Genomic DNA, 20590 nt, shown 5'->3' on the forward strand with positions numbered 1-20590 from the left:
ATGTCATTGAAGTCATTAGCCTTGGGGTTCACATACTTTCTCCAAATTACACTGTGAATTTTTAAATTATGTATTCAATATAGACAAGGAAAATACAATAATTTGTGTGTTATTAGTTTAAGCACACTGTGTTTGTCTATTGTTGTGACTTAGATGAAGATCAGATCAAATTATATGACCAATTTATGCAGAAATCCAGATAATTCCAAAGGGTTTACATACTTTTTCTTGCCCCTGTGTGTGTGTGTGTGTGTGTGTGTGTGTGTGTGTGTGTGTGTGTGTGTGTGTGTGTGTGTGTGTGTGTGTGTGTGTGTGTGTGTGTGTGTGTGTGTGTGTGTGTGTGTGTGTGTGTGTGTGTGTGTGTGTGTGTGTGTGTGTGTGTGTGTGTGTGTGTGTGTGTGTGTGTGTGTGTGTGTGTGTGTGTGTGTGTGTGTGTGTGTGTGTGTGTGTGTGTAGGCTGATGTGTCAAGATAGATATCCACGTTTATAAATGCAGGGTCACTGCAGTTATTGTTATTTGTTGTCGTAACATTATTTTCAGTTAAGTCTATGAGTTTGGGTGAGTGCAATTTGTTTTTACAGTATAAGGGGAAGGTCATGTGAAAATATTTTTTATGTTGGGGAAGGGGTTGCATTTCTTTTTATGACACCTCAAGTTGGAACACTCCATTAGTTTTAGAACACTCCATTAGTTTAGCCTGCGTGATGTCATATCCCTGACATCATTGCTTAGCTCACTAGGCAAGAAGTATAAGGAGTAAATTCGCTTTTGACCGTGTTAAATTCATTTTCTTTGTAAACTTTTTATTAATGTATAAAAGGTCAAACGGAGAAGCTTTTTGAATGTTTTTATTCACGTCAGACTCTCACTGCTGGCTGCACCACTGCAGAAGAAGTTCCTTTCAATTCCCATATAAAGAATATTGTATAAATGTACAAGACTAGATGGACATTCATTGCCATGGGACTGTTTTTTACGATATTGATTTTCAGAGAAACAGCAATAGCCTCACTGGTTAGAACGTTATATTGCCTGTAAATGACATCCCAATAACTCTAAGGGTAACGAAATGTTGTCTGCCTCAAGGTTATATTATAATTTGAGTTTCAGATGCCACAAATGATTGCCTTGATAAAAATCTAACAAAAAGATAATTTGGAACATAGTCTACAACTTTATTTCAATTGGTTTAAGGATGTCCCAGTTACAGTAACAAAGAGACCAAAACGGGTTACGTAACCCCCATCCAAATTGTCTGTACCCCCAGATACTACTGTATGGCCAGAAGATTCTGAAGTATTGATAAGAGCTAATCCAGGGTTGTCGATGAGGCCACAGTTAAGCTGCTTGGTTAGGGAATCATTGCCCTGGTGGTCTGAGCATCCCTCTCTGCTGGAATCAAACCCTGATCTGTTCCCAGACATCAAATAGAGACTTCTATAATCTAGTGAGTGGCATATCCATCATGTTGAGATGCTGCTGGTGGTGCTGCTTGGCTCTGCTATCCCTGTGAGGTCCTATAGGGGTATGCACAGCTCTGCAAGTCCAGGGCACTGTGAGGTGTGTCTGCTGGCTCCTCGCTCCAACATCATGCAGCATTAATAGTCTGGCTTCCATAGGCCCCATGCATGGGTGACTGCTGATGGGTGCAATGCCAAGCATCCTCCCTGGCAGGTATCTCCTTCCCCTGATCTCGTCCTGGTTCTCTATGGCTCCTAGAGCATTCAAACACATGGACTCAAACTATGACGACATGTGGGCCTACAGTGTGTAAAATGGGATCATTTGGAACAGCACGTGTCAGTCTGCAAACGGAGAGCTGGCATCCTATTGTTTGTGACCGTGAGTATTTCTAAGTAACATTAGGGACAGTGTTAGCGATGGGGAGAGTGGTGGCAGACACTGGTAGCCTAGAGAGAGTTGTGTGTCTGAAATGCATGTGGGTTAAGTCTTTTAAAACAAATTTAAAACACATGTAAAGGATAGAATATTCATAAACACAACAAAATAAGAATGATTGAAAAGGCTGTTGAACCTCTGAAATATACTGAATTATTCGACCATTGTGTGCTCTGAAACTTCATCTGACATGGTAAAGATTTCCAGTTGATTCATACATTCCTCACGGCACAAAGATTGGAAATAGCTAAATGGAAATGAGGGTCTTCAATGTTAGAGGATGAAGCCCTTCAGAGCTAGTCCTTATAAAAGGCTATCACCACATCTTCTCAGTTAGTCAATCTAACTGACCATCACACTGTGTGGATTTACACCATTTCCGGTCACAACTTGCAGACTTGTTTACGTGTTACTGTGCTGTACGTGTTGCTGTGCGTTTTGTTGCCAACCTTACTTTGCTACCTGACAACATTACGGTTTTTACTTTTTTTACTTTTTAATTATCGTTTATATTTTTGTTTTTTCCCTCACTCAACTTTTTTTCATTCAATTTTTTCACTCTGGACGCTTTATCTGGACATGGTTCGTCAGGACCTCCAACAGCTGAAGCTAAGTAGTAACATTAACATGATACCTTCTAAATGCAGTCGCTGTACTCATAATATACAGGAAAACGATCGCCTTACGGCGAAGGTAGCTGTGTTGCAAGCCCAGCTTCAGACACAATCATTAGGCAAGGGTAATTTCAGTGTAGGAAAGGATGAAACAGCTTCTGTGCTACCCGTAAGTACAGATAGCAGCGTTAGTATAAATCCCCTCGCACGGTCCCCGCAACCAGACAACTTTCTCATGGCTTCTGGAGGGAAATGCTGTAGGAATGCTCAACTGGTGTCTGAGCCGACAGAAACTTTCAACCGGTTTCCCCATTAAGCAGCGAGTCGGAGTCTGAGGCCGAGCCTTCTCTTGTCTTTACTCCTCCCGTTACGGGGTCTGAGACGCTGAAGCTTCCCAACATTAGCTCTGACAAATTGAAAACCCTGTTAGCCAGCCTGCCAGCTTAGTGGAGTCTGCCACTAGCCCAGTCAGTGTAGTCAGCTCAGCTATCCCCATTGAGACCGTGTCTGTGCCTCAACCTGGGTTGGGCAAAACTAAACATGGTATTTGCCTTAGCAATCCCACTAGGATAAAGACCTCCTCCATTCCTGTCATTATTGAAAGAGATTGTGATACCTCACATCTCAAAATAGGGCTTCTTAATGTTAGATCCCTTATTCAAAGGCAATTATAGTCAATTAACTAATCACTGATCATAATCTTGATGTGATTGGCCTGACTGAAACATGGCTTAAACCTGATTAATTTACTGTGTTAAATGAGGCCTCACCTCCTGGTTACACTAGTGACCTCCACAAAGACGGAGGTGTTGCTAACATTTACGATAGCAAATTTCAATTTACAAAAAAAGAAAGACTTTTTTGTCTTTTGAGCTTCTAGTCATGAAATCTATGCAGCCTACTCAATCCATTTTTATAGCTCCTGTTTACAGGTCTCTTGGGCCAAATACAGCGTTCCTCATTGAGTTCCCTGAATTCCTTTCGGACCTTGTAGTCATAGCAGATCATATTCTAATTTTTGGTGACTTTAATATTCACATGGAAAAGTCCACAGACCCACTCCAAAAGGCTTTCGGAGCCATCATCGACTCAGTGGGTTTTGTCCAACATGTCTCTGGACCTACTCACTGTCACAGTCATACTCTGGACCGAGTTTTGTCCCATGGAATAAATGTTGTGGATCTTAATGCTTTACCTCATATTCCTGGACTATCGGACCACCATTTTATTACGTTTGCAATTGCAACAAATAATCTGCTCAGACCCCAACCAAGGAGCATCAAAAGTCGTGCAAAAATTCACATACAACACAAAGATTCCTTGATGCCCTTCCAGACTCCCTCTGCCTACCCAAGGACGTCAGAGGACAAAAATCAGTTAACCTCCTAACTGAGGAACTCAATTTAACCTTGTGCAATACCCTAGATGCAGTTGCACCCCTAAAAACTAAAAACATTTCTCATAAGAAACTAGCTCCCTGGTATACAGACAATACCTGAGCTCTGAAGCAAGCTTCCAGAAAATTGGAACGGAAATGGCGCAACACCAAACTGGAAGGGTTCCGACTAGCTTGGAAAGACAGTGCCGTGCAGTACCGAAGAGCCTTTACTGCTGCTCGATCATCCTATTTTTCCAACTTAATTGAGGAAAATAAGAACAATCCGAAATTTATTTTGATACTGTCGCAAAGCTAACTAAAAAGCAGCATTCCTCAAGTGAGGATGGCTTTCACTTCAGCAGTAATAAATTCATGAACTTCTTTGAGGAAAAGATCATGATTATTAGAAAGCAAATTACGGACTCCTCTTTAAATCTGCGTATTCCTTCAAAGCTCAGTTGTCCTGAGTCTGCACTCTGCCAGGACCTAGGATCAAGGGAGACACTCAAGTGTTTTAGTACTATATCCCTTGACACAATGATGAAAATAATCATGGCCTCTAAACCTTCAAGCTGCATACTGGACCCTATTCCAACTAAACTACTGAAAGAGCTGCTTCTTGTGCTTGGCCCTCCTACGTTGAACATAGTTAGGGGATAGAGAGCTGTTTACTAACGTGGTTAGTTGGACTCACGCTGCTTGTATTTCTACTGAGCTTCAGTAAACCTTCCGTTAGTGTGTTATGGCTGAGTGCTTAGTCTCTTTAAGTGTGATGAATGTGCCATTGCCGTGTTTGATTTGGAGATTTTTTCAGCTCTTGGCACTTTCTCTCTGCTCAGAGGACGTCAGGGCAAACAGGGTGGAACGTTCCTAGTTAAGAGCTGAAAAGTGGTGAGGTTAGAGGTAACTGAGATAGGCGAGCCAGCAACCGGAAGGTTGCCAGTTCAAATCCAGGGTCTGCCAGGAAAAAATCTAGGGGGAAGTGAGCTGACCAACTGGAGGGTTGCTGGTATCAAAATCCTAGATACCATCTCCTGCCGTTGTCCCCTTGAGCAAGGCACTTAACCCCCAAAACTGCACCACAGTGCAGATGCCCTTGCTCCAACCTGCAAATGTGTCTTTTGGAGGCATTGGGATAAAGTGGAAGTTGACCTTGTGCTAGTAAAGAAATTTCTTATTCTCATGGCTTTGTAATTCATGTATGCTACACCGCATCAGCCCACGAAATAAGTGAGTTTACAGGCCCACAGTATGGCCTTATGTGTAAACAGCCTGTGTGTGTGTGTGTGTGTGTGTGATTGTGCTTGTGTGCGTACATGCATTAGAATTTTATATAGAATCGACATCAGCTGACACCGTGTGTGTGTGTTCTAAGCCACACAGCGGGCCCTGTCGACATGAGGCCTAATGAAACAGGACTATGAGATCTCCTGGGGAGCTATGGACTCTCTGGGGAGGATCCCAGTGAACAACACCATTAAGCTCACATCTTGCACCCAACCTTGATGTGGGTCGGATTGATGTAGGGATCCTATGGGGGTTGGAGGCCTGGTCTGAGGGGAAGCCTGGTCTACTGAAGGCTCTGGGTTGGCTCCATGTCTCCACTGAGCAGCTTGCTGAAACTAGAGCCATGGCCGGTGGCCCACAGCTTGAGGACACACACTGGGCCAGCAGCAATGTAGCCACGCACTACCCATAAGCCTTCATACAAGATATTTGACATGTAGAAGTGAATTGCTTTCCTTGGCTGTGTGAAAGGATAAGGTTGACCTTGAGACCACAGGCCCATGTTTTTCTGTAACAGACCCTGCCTCCTGCTTGCACCTTATGGCCCTACTCCTTCCTCCTGTAATATTTTATATCTGACCTGCAGTATATTATTAAAACAAATCTCAATGACCTCTGCCTGCCTTTCAGGTTACATGCACTTACATTCAACCACACCTTGACCCTGTTTTAGTTCAGCGATGTAAACTCCCATGCTGTTAAGGAGAAATATACACTGAGTATACAATACATTAAGAACACCTGCTCTTTCCATGACATAGACTGACCGGGTGAATCCAGGTGAAAGTTATGATCCCTTATTGATGTCAGCCTTGAGACAATTGAGACATGGATTGTGTATGTGTGCCATTCTGATGGTGAATGGGCAAGACAAAAATATTTAAGTGTCTTTTGGAAGGGATACGGTAGTAGGTGCCAAGAGCACTGGTTTGTGTTAAGAACTGCAACGCTGCTGGGTTTTTCACTGTCAAGAGTTTCTCGTGTGTATCAAGAATGGTCCACCACCTAAAGGACATCCAGCAAACTTGACACAACTGTGGGAAGCATTGGGGTCAACATGGGCCAGCATCCCTGTGGAATGCTTTTGACACCTTGTTGTCAGCAAACTTAATGGTGGTGTTGGAGTTGTGTTTGGCCAACGATTGTGGGTGAACATGGAGTACATGTGTGTACTTAGTCCCCTCCTGTACTCCCTGTTCACCCACGACTGGGTGGCCAAACACGACTCCAACACCATCATTAAGTTTGCTGACGACACAACAGTGGTAGGCCTGATCACCGACAACAATGAGACAGCCTATAGGGAGGAGATCAGAGAACTGGCAGTGTGGTGTCAGGACAACAACCTCTCCCTCAATGTGAGCAAGACAAAGGAGCTGATTGTGGACTACAGGAAAAGGCGGGCTGAACAGGCCCCCATTAACATCGATGGGGCTGTAGTGGAGCGGGTTGAGAGTTTCAAGTCCCATGGTGTCCACATCACCAACGATATATCATGGTCCAAACACACCAAGACAGTCATGAAGTGGGCACGACAAAACCTTTTCCCCCTCAGGACACTGAAGAGATTTGGCATGGGTTCCCAGATCCTCAAAAGGTTCTACAGCTGCACCATCAGAACATCCTGACCGGTTGCATTACGGCCTGGTATGACAACTGTTCGGCATCTGACCGTAAGGCGCTACAGAGGGCAGTGCATACAGCCCAGTACATCACTGTGGCCAAGCTTCCTGCCATCCAGGACCTATATAATAGGCTGTGTCAGAGGAAAGTCAGAGACTCCAGTCACCCATGTCATAGGTGTTTTCTCTGCTACCGCACAGCAAGCGGTACCTGAGCGCCAAGTCTAGGACCAAAAGTCTCCTGAACAGCTTTTACCCCAAGCCATAAGACTGCTGAACAACTAAATCAAATGGCCACCAGGCTATTACCCCCCATCATTTGTTTTGTACAGTGCTGCTACTCGCTGTTTATTATCTATGCATAGTCACCCCTAACTACATGTACAAGTTACCTTGAACCTGTACCCCCACACACTGACTCGGTACCGGTACCCCTTGTATATAGTTATTGTGTTACTTTTTATAATTTTTTACTTTAGTTTTATTTGATAAATATTTTCTTAACTCTTCTTGAACTGCACTGTTAAGGGCTTGTAAGTAAGCATTTCACAGTAAGGCGTACATTTGTATTCGGTGCATGTGAAAAAAGTTTGATTTGATTTGTAGAGTCCATGCCCTGACGAATTGAGACTGTTCTGATTGGCAAAAAGGGTTAGTGCTCCTATTGTTTGGAATACTCAGTGTACATGTACATAGTCATAAAGACTGTTTCTAAAGATATATTCACCACTTTTAAATGCAACCATTGACTGTATATACGTATACAGTACTAGTCAAAAGTTTGGAAACACCTACTCATTCAAGGGTTTTTCTTTATTTTTACTATTTTCTACATTGTAGAATAATAGTGAAGACATCAAAACTATGAAATAACACATATGGAATCGTGTAGTAACCCAAAAAGTGTTAAACAAATCAAAATATATTTGATTGGTAGCCACCTTTTGCCTTGATGACAGCTTTGCACGATCGGCATTCTCAAATCACATTTTATTGGTCACATACACATGGTTAACAGATGTTATTGCTAGTGTAGCAAAATGCTTGTGCTTCTAGTTCCGACAATGCAGCAATATCTAAGTAATATCTAAGAAATACCTAATACACACAAATCTAAGTAAAGGAATGGAATAAGAAAATATAAATATATTTATGAGCAATGACACAGCGGCATAGGCTAAAATGCAGTAGATAGTATAGAATACAGTATATACATAGGAGATGTGTAATGCAAGATATGTAAACATTTTTTAAAGTCAAATCACATTTTATTGGTCACATACACATGGTTAGCAGATGTTAATACGAGTGTAGGGAAATGCTTGTGGCATTATTAAAGGGACTAGTGTTCCATTTATAAAAGTGGCCAATGATTTCAAGTCTGTATTTAGGCAACAGCCTCTCTGTGCTAGTGATGACTGTTTTACAGTCTGATGGCCTTGAGATAGAAGCTGTTTTTCAGTCTCTCGGTCCCAGCTTTGATGCATCTGTAATGGCCTCGCCTTCTGGATGGTTGCGAGGTGAACAGGCAGTGGCTCGGGTGGTTGTTGTCCTTGATTATATTTTTGGCCTTCCTGTGACATCGGGTGCTGTAAGTGTCCTGGAGGGCAAGTAGTTTGCCACCGGTGATGTGTTGTGCAGACCGCACCAACCTCTGGAGAGCCCTGCGGTTGTGGGCGGTGCAGTTGCCGTACCAGGCGGTGTTACTGCCTGACAGGATCCTCTCAATTGTGCATCTGTAAACGTTTGTGAGGGTTTTAGGTGACAAGCCAAACCAGCTTCATGAGGAATGCTTTTCCAACAGTCTTGAAGTTCCCACATATGCTGAGCACTTGTTGGCTGCTTTTCCTTCACTCAACTCATCCCAAACCATTTCAAATGGGTTGAGGTTGGGTGATTGTGGAGGCCAGATCATCTGATGCAACACTCCATCACTCTCCTTCTTGGTCAAATAGCCCTTACACAGCCTGGAGGTGTGTTTTGGGTAATTCTCCTGTTGAAAACAAATGATAGTCCCACTAAGCGGAATGCTGTGGTAGCCATGCTGGTTGTCTGCCTTGAATTCTAAATAAATCACAGACATTGTCACCAACAAAGCACCCCCACACCATCACACCTCCTCCTCCATGTTTCACGGTGGGAACCACACATGCGGAGATCATCCGTTCACCTACTCTGCGTCTCACAAAGACATGGTGGTTGGAACTAAAAATCTCAAATTTGGACTCATCAGACCAAAGGACAAATTTCCACCGGTCCAATGTCCATTGCTCGTGTTTCTTGGCCCAAGCAAGTCTCTTCTTCTTATTGGTGCCCTTTAGTAGTGGTTTCTTTGCAGCAATTCGACCATGAAGGCCTGATTCACGCAGTCTCTGGACAGTTGATGTTGAGATGTGTCTGTTACTTGAACTCTATGAAGCATTTATTTGGGCTGCAATCTAAGGTGCAGTTAATTAACTCTAATGAACTTATCCTCTGCAGCAGAGGTAAATCTGTGTCTTCCTTTCATGTGGGGTCCTCATGATAGCCATGTATACCAACCCTACCTTGTCACAACACAACTGGCTCAAACGCATTAAGAAGAAAGAAATTCCACAAATTAACTTTTAACAAGGCACATCTGTTCATTGAAATGCATTCCAGGTGACTACATCATGAAGCTGGTTGAGAGAATGCCAAGTGTGTGCAAAGCTGTCATCAAGGCAAAGGGTGGCTACTTTGAACAATCTAAAAATCTAAACTATATTTTTTGATTAACACTTTTTTGGTTACTTCATGATCCCATGTGTGTAATTTCATAGTTTTGATGTCTTCACTATTATTCTACATGTAGAAAAAAGTAAAAATGAATGAGTATGTGTTTCCAAGCCTTTGACTGGTACATCTGGTGTAAAAGGAGCAATTATTGGTACAATGATTGTCTTCGGATTTATTACTTATTTATATGAATATTGGACACAAAGAATGAAGATTGGATCCTGCTTTCTGGAAACAACAGCCTGCAGTATGAGGGGGCAGTCATTCTCCCCTGAATGCAGCCCAAAATACGTATTTACACTGTTGTTTATATATATTATCTTTGGATTACATTTGCTTATGTTGTTACGGGTTAGTATTTTAGTGTTTGATGATGAATAGGCACGTTTAAAAGGATGCATGCCGCTGACCTTGATGTCTGTTCTTTGGTGAGGACAAAATATGACTATCTAGTTTGGAACTTGAAACTGTGTACTGCTTGTGCTCAGCAGAGTCTCGGCAGAGTGTGTTGTGGAGTAGTCCACCACGTTGGTAAGGATTTGAAAACCACTTAAGTTACTAAGCAGGGAGACTGTCCCAAAGCTAGTGTTATTATCCAGGTAATATATGGCAGGCTGGTAAGCTTCCACAAAGCAAGGTCAGGCATAGCATGCTAAAGGCCCTTTTTACAAGCTTCCACTGACAATAGCAGGTGACAGAAAAATAACAGCATTTCAAGTTGTATTTCCTCTGCCTGGTTACTAGCAACACAGACCAGTGATCAACATTCATGAATCTCGCAGGAATTTCAAAACTCTAATTGTTTGACAGGATTGTGTTTGAGACATTACATTTCTTCCAATGGTTTCTTCCTAGTGCAAGGGGCTAGTAATGTATGATGCTGCCTGACTAACTGAAGCAAAGAGAGTGATGGAGAGAGAGAAGCAGGGTTAAGTGAGGGAGAAGAGACGTATGTGAGACAGAGAGACGTATGAGATGGGGAAGACAGAGAGAAAGAGATGGAAAGCAGAGAGAGAGAGAGAGAGGTTGAGGTTCAGATCAGCAGACAGGCCAATGTGTGCCCCAGTCCCAGCAGTAGTTAGAGCCCTACAGGGTTCTGGTCTTGACCAATGGCAGGTTTAACCGTCCAGAGGTGCTAGGCCTGGTTGCCATCGTCGCTGCCTCCCAGCCATGCTCAGGGTCGCACAGGAGGAATAGACTTTCTCCATACAGGAGCAGGCAGTCTTTATGTGCATTCTGTTAAACATTTACAGAAAAGTGGATTCTTCTCTGATCCCACAAGTCATTCTTGCCTATGATTGACTTCATCTGGGCTCCTCTTTTCTCATCCAATGCCAAAGCGTTTAGCGACGGGGATATAAAGAGATGTTGTACCCCATAACTAGGGCTCAATTTACAATATAGGATGCACAACTGCAGCTAAAGACGCTCGAGTATCTTCATGTATGCTAACCCTTCCCAGTCTACACTCATCTCCTTTCACAATCCCAAAATGCGCTTTATATTTGTTGTGCTGTCAAGGACAAATCGGGAATAAAAGGCTAGGCTAAACATATGGTCCTCTGTAACTAACAATGGGAGAACATGAGCAAGATGGGACCATGAAGATGGGCTTCATTGAGCTGCAGAGCGTTGACCAGCCAAGTACAAATGATTCAAAGGTGGCTGATGTTTGATTTCTCTTTATTAAACGGTTTGACCTATTGACCCTGCTGGAGCGTTTTGAAGGTATTCTAAATGCGGAAGACACAGTTCAGTTGAATGCATTCAGTTGTACAACTGACTAGGTGCTCCCCTTTCCCTCCTTCACCAAGTTAGTGGGGGGGCACACCAGCTGTTTCCCTTTGTGAATGGAGGAAATTCCTCAATGGTCCAACCTATCAAACCCCACCTCATAAGCATAGTTACATTAACTGTATAAACAAAGCATGCTACTCAAACAGCCATAGTTGTGATCGCTAATTGTTGGTACAGTGTGCGAGTAATTGGATATGCTACCATGCATTCAACATTAATTGTTTCTACGTTGACATGATAACCCAGTACCCTGTGTGCCCCTGAAAGGGAATGAAAGAGTTTCAGTTTCATGCCCACATTGTGCCCACAGACGATTAAAAGACGGAATGGAGGTAGTCGGGTATGCATTGTGTCTGGATATCTTATAAGTGTAGACGGATCTGGAGAGTGAAACCCTTGAAATGATTATTTTTATACCTTTATTTTACTAGGCAAGTCAGTTAAGAACAAATTCTTATTTTCAATGACAGCCTTGGAACAGTGGGTTAACTGCCTGTTCAGGGGCAGAACGACAGATTTTGTACCTTGTCAGCTCAGGGATTTGAACTTGCAACCTTTTGGTTACTAGTCCAATGCTCTAACCACTAGGCTACACTATTATTCTAACTACAAAAATAATTTACAGGTAGCACCATTGACTTACTTTATGACATCAACGTCTTAAAATAAACAAATATTTAGGAAGAAAATATGTCAAATACAGTAATTTGCATACATGGAAGGACCATGAAATCTGGTCAGAACGTGGACGCAATGGATGGATAAAAGACACCATTTTATTACCACGTGTAGACACATCTGAAAATGTGGGCACAATCAGAATGTGGACAAGATCAGGACAAAGGATGCATGTTAGACCTGGGCATAAACAAGGCTTCTGTCACAACCATAGACCAATACAGTACATCAATATGTCCCTTTTTGTTCCACTGACAAACTGCACAGTATAAAGCCCCTGGAAACTGCTAATTGAATTTCTCTTTTCCTAAACGTAATCAAAAGATCACATCAGTCCCAAACAAAAAAAACGAAAGCCATGTTAATGGCTGTTTATTTTTGCTGTTTAAGACTGTTCTCTGCACCATGTGGTTCCAATGAGATTCAATCTATTTAAACTCAAATCAGATGAAGCGTTTTAGATTAAATCCTTCATTGTAAACGCTAGGGTTGGTCGGGCCACAGACTGCGCTTCTGGAGAGATACTGATCTGCTCTGTGTAAATAAACTGACTTCTAAATGGATTCTCACTTTTGTCGATATTTACCTTGGAGTGAACCCTTGAAGCTCAACTGAAGGTAACAAACAACTTCTCTGATAGAAGACGGCGTGGCAACGATATTAGTCCAAAACATATATTCTTGTGTCAATTTACTACAAAGTGTAAATAGGATAATTAAAGTCATAAAGTCAGTCTCATCCAAAACAGAGTTTTGTAAGTGTGTTCGTCATGACTTACTTGAGGGTTGGGTTTTGATTTCGACAATGCTTACTTGCCCACCAACACAGGACACACAGCTGCATTGATTGAGCTCTATCCAATCCTACTGCAGAAAACACAGAAGGTGAGACAGATATTCAGCAGATCGGACATGGCACGCATTTTTTTACTTGAGAAATACTGCACCAGACTACATAACTACAATAGATGGAAAATTGTGCGACCAAAACCTTGGCAAAAAAAAATCTAAATGAGTTACAGATTTAGATGAATTCATTTATCTTAGATTCATTCTGACTATTTTGTGGAAGTGATACAGGCTTTGGTCCTATGGTGTCTTCTTTAGTATCATGGCCTTCTAACATTTTGTTTGTGCATGCCGCCACCTACTGAAGTGCACACCTGGCTTTTCAAGGTGTCAGATACTGGAGACTGTGATATGCTGGAGTGGAAAGCCTTTATATTGCTACCTTGTGATCAATCATGTTACATTTTTTGATACAAAAGTCAAATGGAAGTGGGAAAGTAAAACATTGCACCAACTAACCCTACACTTCTTTTTCTTTCAACACCCCATTCCACTACTTTGTCCCTATTTGATCCTACACCAGACCGTTGGCCTTTGAGGATGGGACACTTTCTTTCAACACACCTTGTAACTCTGCTGCAGTAAAACCTTGTACACCCAAGTACTTCTCTGCAGCTGCCACCCCAACATCTATTTAAAACATTGAAGCACAGATTCGTATCACTTTGTATTGGCCTAGGTGTACTACTCACCTTTGACCCATCATCCTCTACTCTTTATTGCCTCAACATAAGACACCTTCTGTTCTACTCTGACAACCTCAACCTGTCTCCCTCTCACCGGGCACTTCTAATCGCCAGCAACATGATCACTCCCCACAATTGACAGTTTTTTCCACTGATATTACACATTCCGTTGTCCCATGCCCTCCTGCACACCTCTGCAACATGTCCATAAGCTTGGCATCTGAAACACCTTAGTGGGTTCGGCACAAAATATCTCACGGGATAACTGAGATATCCTAACATGACTTTGTCAGGTAAAGACTGCTTCAAAACTCAAGAGCAGACAGTGTCTTCTCAATTTCACTATGCTCGCCACAGGGTTTGCGTTGTACCAAACGGCGGGCGTCACAGACACAGGCCATCTACATTTCAGTTGCTCCACCTCCACACCTAAATGCCACCTCAGTAATCATGCCTTTCAAAGGTGCCCTGCTTCGGAGAGCAAAGCAAGTCACAGATCTTGTCCCGGGGTGCGTGACTTGAAGTGCCCGCTCCTTCTGGGCGGAAGAAACAGAAAATCATCCACTTCGAGCTACCATCACCGATTTAACAGTACCCAAATTATTTTGTGCCCAGCCAGGGACTACATATGGGTCAACCAAAAGTCAGAGATCCATGTTCTCAAAATGTCACTGCCACTGGGCCACAATCATCTTTTGCATGACCATCGGGGCGAGGCTTGGACTCTGAGGTCTTGACCACCCCCTCACTCTTGTCAGGTTCAATTTCTGAGCCATCAGAGACACCATTCTTACACGACACACATCTCCCCTCTGCACGCATCTCCTTCTTACTTGCTGTCCATAACCAAGTCTATCCATTCACCACGCTCAAGTCATCCACTGTATTGTTTGCAGAACACACACTGATGGCCTTTCTCCAATACCCAACTTCTGTTCCTTTAATAGCCCAATTTACTAGTCTGGGTATCTCTGGCATCTTCATGCCCACAAAGCGTGGGCTACCCTGCATCTGAGAGCACTACCCTCCACTTCTTCACTGTAGAACAGGTTACATTCCTATGGTGTCTCATGGGGGACAGACATTAGTAACTGCCACATCAAATCCCACACCTAAGACTGAAATCCTTTTTTCTTAATGAGCAATACAGAAACACATGTGAAATCAGTATGTTCAGTCGCTCTTCAACCGTTTGACTATTAGGGGGTCTTTGTACTCAGGTGTTTAGGCTGGAAGACTTATTCTTCTCATCAGGTTCAAAACGAACACCATTGTGGCATATTTTTCAGGGAGGTCCCACAGTTGACAATGCATGTCAGAGAAAAAAACCAAGCCATGAGGTTGAAGGAATTGTCTGTAGAGCTCCGCGGTAGGATTGTGTCAATGCACAGATCTGGGGAAGGGTACTAAACAATGTCTGCAGCATTGAAGGTCCCCAAGAACACAGTATCCTCCATCATTCTTAAATGGAGAAGTTTGGAACCACCAATACTCTTCCTAGAGCTGGCCACCCGACCAAACTGAGCAACAGGGGGAGAAGGTCCTTGGTCAGAGAGGTGACCAAGAACCCGATGGTCACTTTGACAGAGCTCTAGAGTTCCTCTGTGTTCCAAACCTTCAAGAAGGACAACCCTAGCCAGCACTCCATCAGGCCTTAATGTTAAAGTGGCCAGACTGAAGCCACTCCTCAGTAAAAGGCAAATGACAGCCCGCTTGGAGTTTGCTAAAAGGCACCTAAAGACACTCAGAACACGAGAAACAAGATTATCTGGTCTGATGAAACCAAGATTGAACTCTTTGGCCTGAATGCCAAACGTAACCTCTGGAGGAAACCTAGCACCATCCCTACGGTGAAACATGGTGGTTGGAGCATCATGCTGTGTGTGTGTGTGTGTGTGGGGGGGGGGGGTTCAGCGGCAGGGACTGGCAGACTAGTCAGGATCAAGGCAAAGATGAACGGCGCAAAATACAGAGAGATCCTTGATGAAAACCTGCTCCAGAGCACTCAGGACCTCAGACTGGGGCGAAGGTTCACCTTCCAACAGGAAAATTACCCTACGCACACAGCCAAGATAACACAGGAGTGGCTTCGGGACAAGTCTCTGAATGTCCTTGAGTGGACCAGCCAGAGCCCGGACTTGAACCCTGAGCAGCGACACCCCTCATCCAACCAGACAGAACATGAGAGGATATGCAGAGAAGAATGGGAGAAACTCCCCAAATACAGGTGTGCCCAGCTTGTAGCGTCATATCCAAGAAGACTTGAGGCTGTAATTGCTGCCAAAAGGTGCTTTAACAAAGTACTGAGTGAAGGGTCTGAATACTTATGTAAATATAATATCAGTTTTTCATTTTAAATAAATTAGCAAAACATTTGATCTGTTTTTGCTTTATTATTGTGTGTACATTGATGAGGAAAAACACTATATAATCAATTTTAGAATAAGGCTGTAACCTAACAAAATGTGGAAAAAGTCAAGGGGTCTGAACTTTCCCGAAGGCACAGTGTGTTGGACTGTAGACTTCATTTGAACAGTTTGTCGGAAATTGCATGACCTTTGGCCATTATAGGATGCCAAGTCTCAAACCCACTGGGCAAAAACTAGTTTGAATCAACATTGTTGCCACAATTTCAACCAAAACAAATCAATGTGAATGCTGTTGAATTAACGTGGAAAACTGATTGGTTTTACAAATGTGCCTAAATCGAATGACTTGGTGACATTGTTGATTTCATGTTGAATTGATGCTAGTTGATGTTGATGATAGTTGTTAGTTGATGTTGATGATGAATTGATGTTAGTTGACAACTCAACCTAGTGTAAATTAAAACTAGATGTTGAACTGACATCTGCCCAGTGGGAAGGCTTTTCAGTCGGATCATATTTCATGGCTTTTGGATATTGCATATCTCAGTGGAGGCTGCTGAGTTGAGGATGGAGAATTATGGCAGGCATTATTATGAGCCATCCTCCCCTCCACTGGCATAGCCTCTATTTGGCTAACTGAGTCATTTTAGGCCCTTCTGATAGTGGATAAACAGTTCTTACTGACTGACCAGTCAGATATAACTAATTTACGGGATAAGGAGCCCTGTAGACGGGGGACATTAATAGGGCTGAAGGGCTAACCGTACAGGGAGAAATCATTCCCATATGACCTACAGATGTAGGATCTTAATTTGATCACCCTGTTGCATGAGAACTCTCCTGCAATGCAGGACATTTAACACCTGAAGTGTATTTGAGGTTTTAAAAGGCTTCTGAAGTTTATTATTTCCACTTTGAAATGTCAGTCTTAAATTTGCCCTTACAAAAATATCAACCCCTACAAAAATGTTGATTAATGATAATTACATTTATTTCTCCAGGATTAATTTCCTGCTGTAGCAAACTGGCTCAAATGAAAATCCTACATCTGTAATTTCCATACCATGGTGTGAAACCAGGGTGGGGTGCATAGAGCTGTCTTGCATCACCATTATTGGGTATCAAAACCCTTCAGTTCACACATGGATCCAGTTACAGACCACTTTCAACACTCTGTCGAGAAATGCTTTGCTTTAGAATTTTACAAGCAACTATAATGTGGATATGAAATCACATCATATGATGCCTCAACCATTTCCAGAGTGAATGTAGGCTACAATAATGTGAAGTCGGTAGCAACAGTGAGAGACAACACTATGAGAATTGTGTCCCTCAGTGTGGAAACACTAATATAATTGTTGTTGGAATGTTTGCTGATGGTTTCCACATGGACGTAAGCGCACACACAGAGAGAGAGAGAGACAGAGACTTATGGGGCGTGCCATGTAAATTACGGCGTCCCGTGTAAGGGCATGAAGACCAAACACGTAACAAAAACACAGGGTTGAAACCCAAACAAATGAGCGAAGAGTACCTCGAATAAATAAAACAGGCGCACAATGATTAACACACGGGACTAGAACCGCAATCATCTGCGCAATCCACAAAGGCACGAAAGCCCAAAAACGCACAGATACTCACACCCACCAATGGACATTGTAACAATAATGGGCCGCCCAATGGAAACCACAGGGCACTCTTCTACAAATACTAATCAGTGGGAGTAGGGGACAGTTGTGTGTGATGAAAGTTTGAGGGATCCATGACACAGAACATGTTATTATGTGCAGTCAATTGGTGTAAAAGATGGAGACTCATGATTAACCAGACAAAAACACAGATAATGACTTTTAGAAAACCAGCTACTAAGAAAAGTGTTTTTCAGTTTTGTTTTGGTGAAGACATTTTGGAGTTTACTAGCATTTATAAATATTTGTGTATATTTATTGATGAACATGTTACCTTTCCATACGCAACATCTGCCCTGGCTGACTCAGTAAGCAGAGCTCTTGTTATAGAAAAAAACAAAAACACTCAAAGATATTGATTATGCCACATATTCCAAACTGCATCAGACATGCGTGTGCCCTGTTCTGGACTATGCAGCAGGAGTGTGGGGTGCTAACAGGTATTTAAAATAAAAAACATGTTCATAACAAAGCACTACATTACTTTTTAGGTGTCCACAAGTTTGCACCTGTACTTGCAATAGTCCTTCATGGTTGGGATGGTGTTCTTCAGCTTGCAAGCTTCCGCCTTTTTCCTCCAAACATAACGATGGTCATTATGGCCAAACAGTTCTATTTTTGTTTCATCAGACAAGAGAACATTTCTCCAAAAAGTATGGTCTTTGTCTCCATGTGCAGTTGCAAACCGTAGTCTGGCTTTTTCATGGCGGTTTTGGGGCAGTGGCTTCTTCCTTGCTGAGCGGCCTTTCAGGTTATGTTGATATAGGACTCGTTTTATTTTGGATATAGATACTTATGTACCATTTTCCTCCAGCATCTTCACAAGGTCCTTTGCTGTTGTTCTGGGATTGATTCTCACTTTTCATACCAAAATACATTAATCTCTAGGAGACAGAACGCGTCTCCTTCCTGAGCGGTATGATGGCTGCATGGTCCAATGTTTATACTTGCGTACTATTGTTTGTACAGATGAACGTGGTACCTTCAGGTGTTTGGAAATTGCACCCAAGGATGAACCAGACAAAAAAAATCAGAGGTCTTGGCTGATTTCTTTTGACTTCCCCATGATGTCAAGCAAAGAGGCACTGAGTTTGAAGGTAGGCCTTGAAATACATCCACCGGTACACTTCCAATTGACTAAAATTATGTCAATTAGCCTATCAGAAGCTTCTAAAACCATGACCTCATTTTCTGGAATTTTCCAAGCTGTTTAAAGGCACAGTCAACATAGTGTATGTTAACCTCTGACCCACTGGAATAGATGTTGAATTGACATCTGTTCGCAGTTGGTTGAAGCTCTCGACACGCTCCACTGCAGCCCTGTCGATGTGGATTGGGGTGTGTGCGCTCCCCCATTTCCTCTAGTCCACGATCAGCTCCTTAGTCTTACTGACATTGAGGGAGAGGTTGTTGTCCTGGCACCACACTGCCAGGTCACTGACCTCCTCCCTGTAGGCTGTCCCATTGTCGCCGGTGATCAGGCCTACCATCGCTGTGTTGTCAGCATACTTGATGATGGTGTTGGAGTGGTGTGTGGCCACACAGTCGTGCGGTAACAGGGAGTACAGGACAGGATTAAGCACACACCCTTGTGGGGCCCCTGTGTTGAGGGTCAGCGTGGTGAAGGTGATGTTGCCTACCCTCACCACCTGGGGTCGGTCCATTAGTAATTCCAGGATCCAGTTGCAGAAGGAGGTGTTCAGTCCCAGGGTTCGAAGCTTGTTGACGAGCTTGGAGGGGATTATGGTAATAATAATCATACAGCGCCTTGCGAAAGTATTCGGCCCCCTTGAACTTTGCGACCTTTTGCCACATTTCAGGCTTCAAACATAAAGATATAAAACTGTATTTTTTTGTGAAGAATCAACAACAAGTGGGACACAATCATGAAGTGGAACGACATTTATTGGATATTTCAAACTTTTTTAACAAATCAAAAACTGAAAAATTGGGCGTGCAAAACTATTCAGCCCCTTTACTTTCAGTGCAGCAAACACTCTCCAGAAGTTCAGTGAGGATCTCTGAATGATCCAATGTTGACCTAAATGAATAATGATGATAAATACAATCCACCTGTGTGTAATCAAGTCTCCGTATAAATGCACCTGCACTGTGATAGTCTCAGAGGTCCGTTAAAAGCGCAGAGAGCATCATAAAGAACAACGAACACACCAGGCAGGTTCGAGATACTGTTGTGAAGAAGTTTAAAGCCGGATTTGGATACAAAAGGATTTCCCAAGCTTTAACCTCTTACACTTATGGTGGCGCTATTTCATTTTTGGAAGAAAAACGTTCCCGTTTTAAACAAGATATTTTGTCACAAAAAGATTCTCGACTATGCATATAATTGCTACTGTTCGAAAGAAAACACTCTGACGTGTCCAGAAATACAAATATCTTCTCTGTGCGTGCCCTAGAACGTGAGCTTCAGGCAAAACCAAGATGACTTGGCATCCAGGAAATGACAAGGATTTTTGAGGCTCTGTCTTTCATGATCTCCTTATATGGCTGTGAACGCAAGAGGAATGAGTCTGCCCTTTCTGTCGTTTCCCCAAGGTGTCTGCAGCATTGTGACGTATTTGTAGGCAGATCGTTGGAAGATTGACCATAAGAGACCACATTTACCACGTGTCCGCCCGGTGTCCTGCGCCGAAATTGGTGCGCAAAAGTCACCTGCCAGTATTTTTCCATGGGGCAGAGAGAGAAGCAAGCTTCCAAGAACTGCATGTCAATGAAGAGATATGTGAAAAAACACCTTGAGGATTGATTCCAAACAACGTTTGCCATGTTTCGGTCGATATTATGTAGTTAATCCGGAAAAAGTTTCACGTTGTAGGTGACTGCATTTTCGGTTCGTTTCGGTAGCCAGGCGCAATGTAGAAAACGGAACGATTTCTCCTACACACAGACGCTTTCAGGAAACACTGCGCATTTGGTATGTGGCTGGGAGTCTCCTCATTGAAAAC

Source organism: Oncorhynchus masou, chromosome 31 (assembly GCF_036934945.1).
Source record: "Oncorhynchus masou masou isolate Uvic2021 chromosome 31, UVic_Omas_1.1, whole genome shotgun sequence".
Taxonomy (NCBI): domain Eukaryota; kingdom Metazoa; phylum Chordata; class Actinopteri; order Salmoniformes; family Salmonidae; genus Oncorhynchus; species Oncorhynchus masou.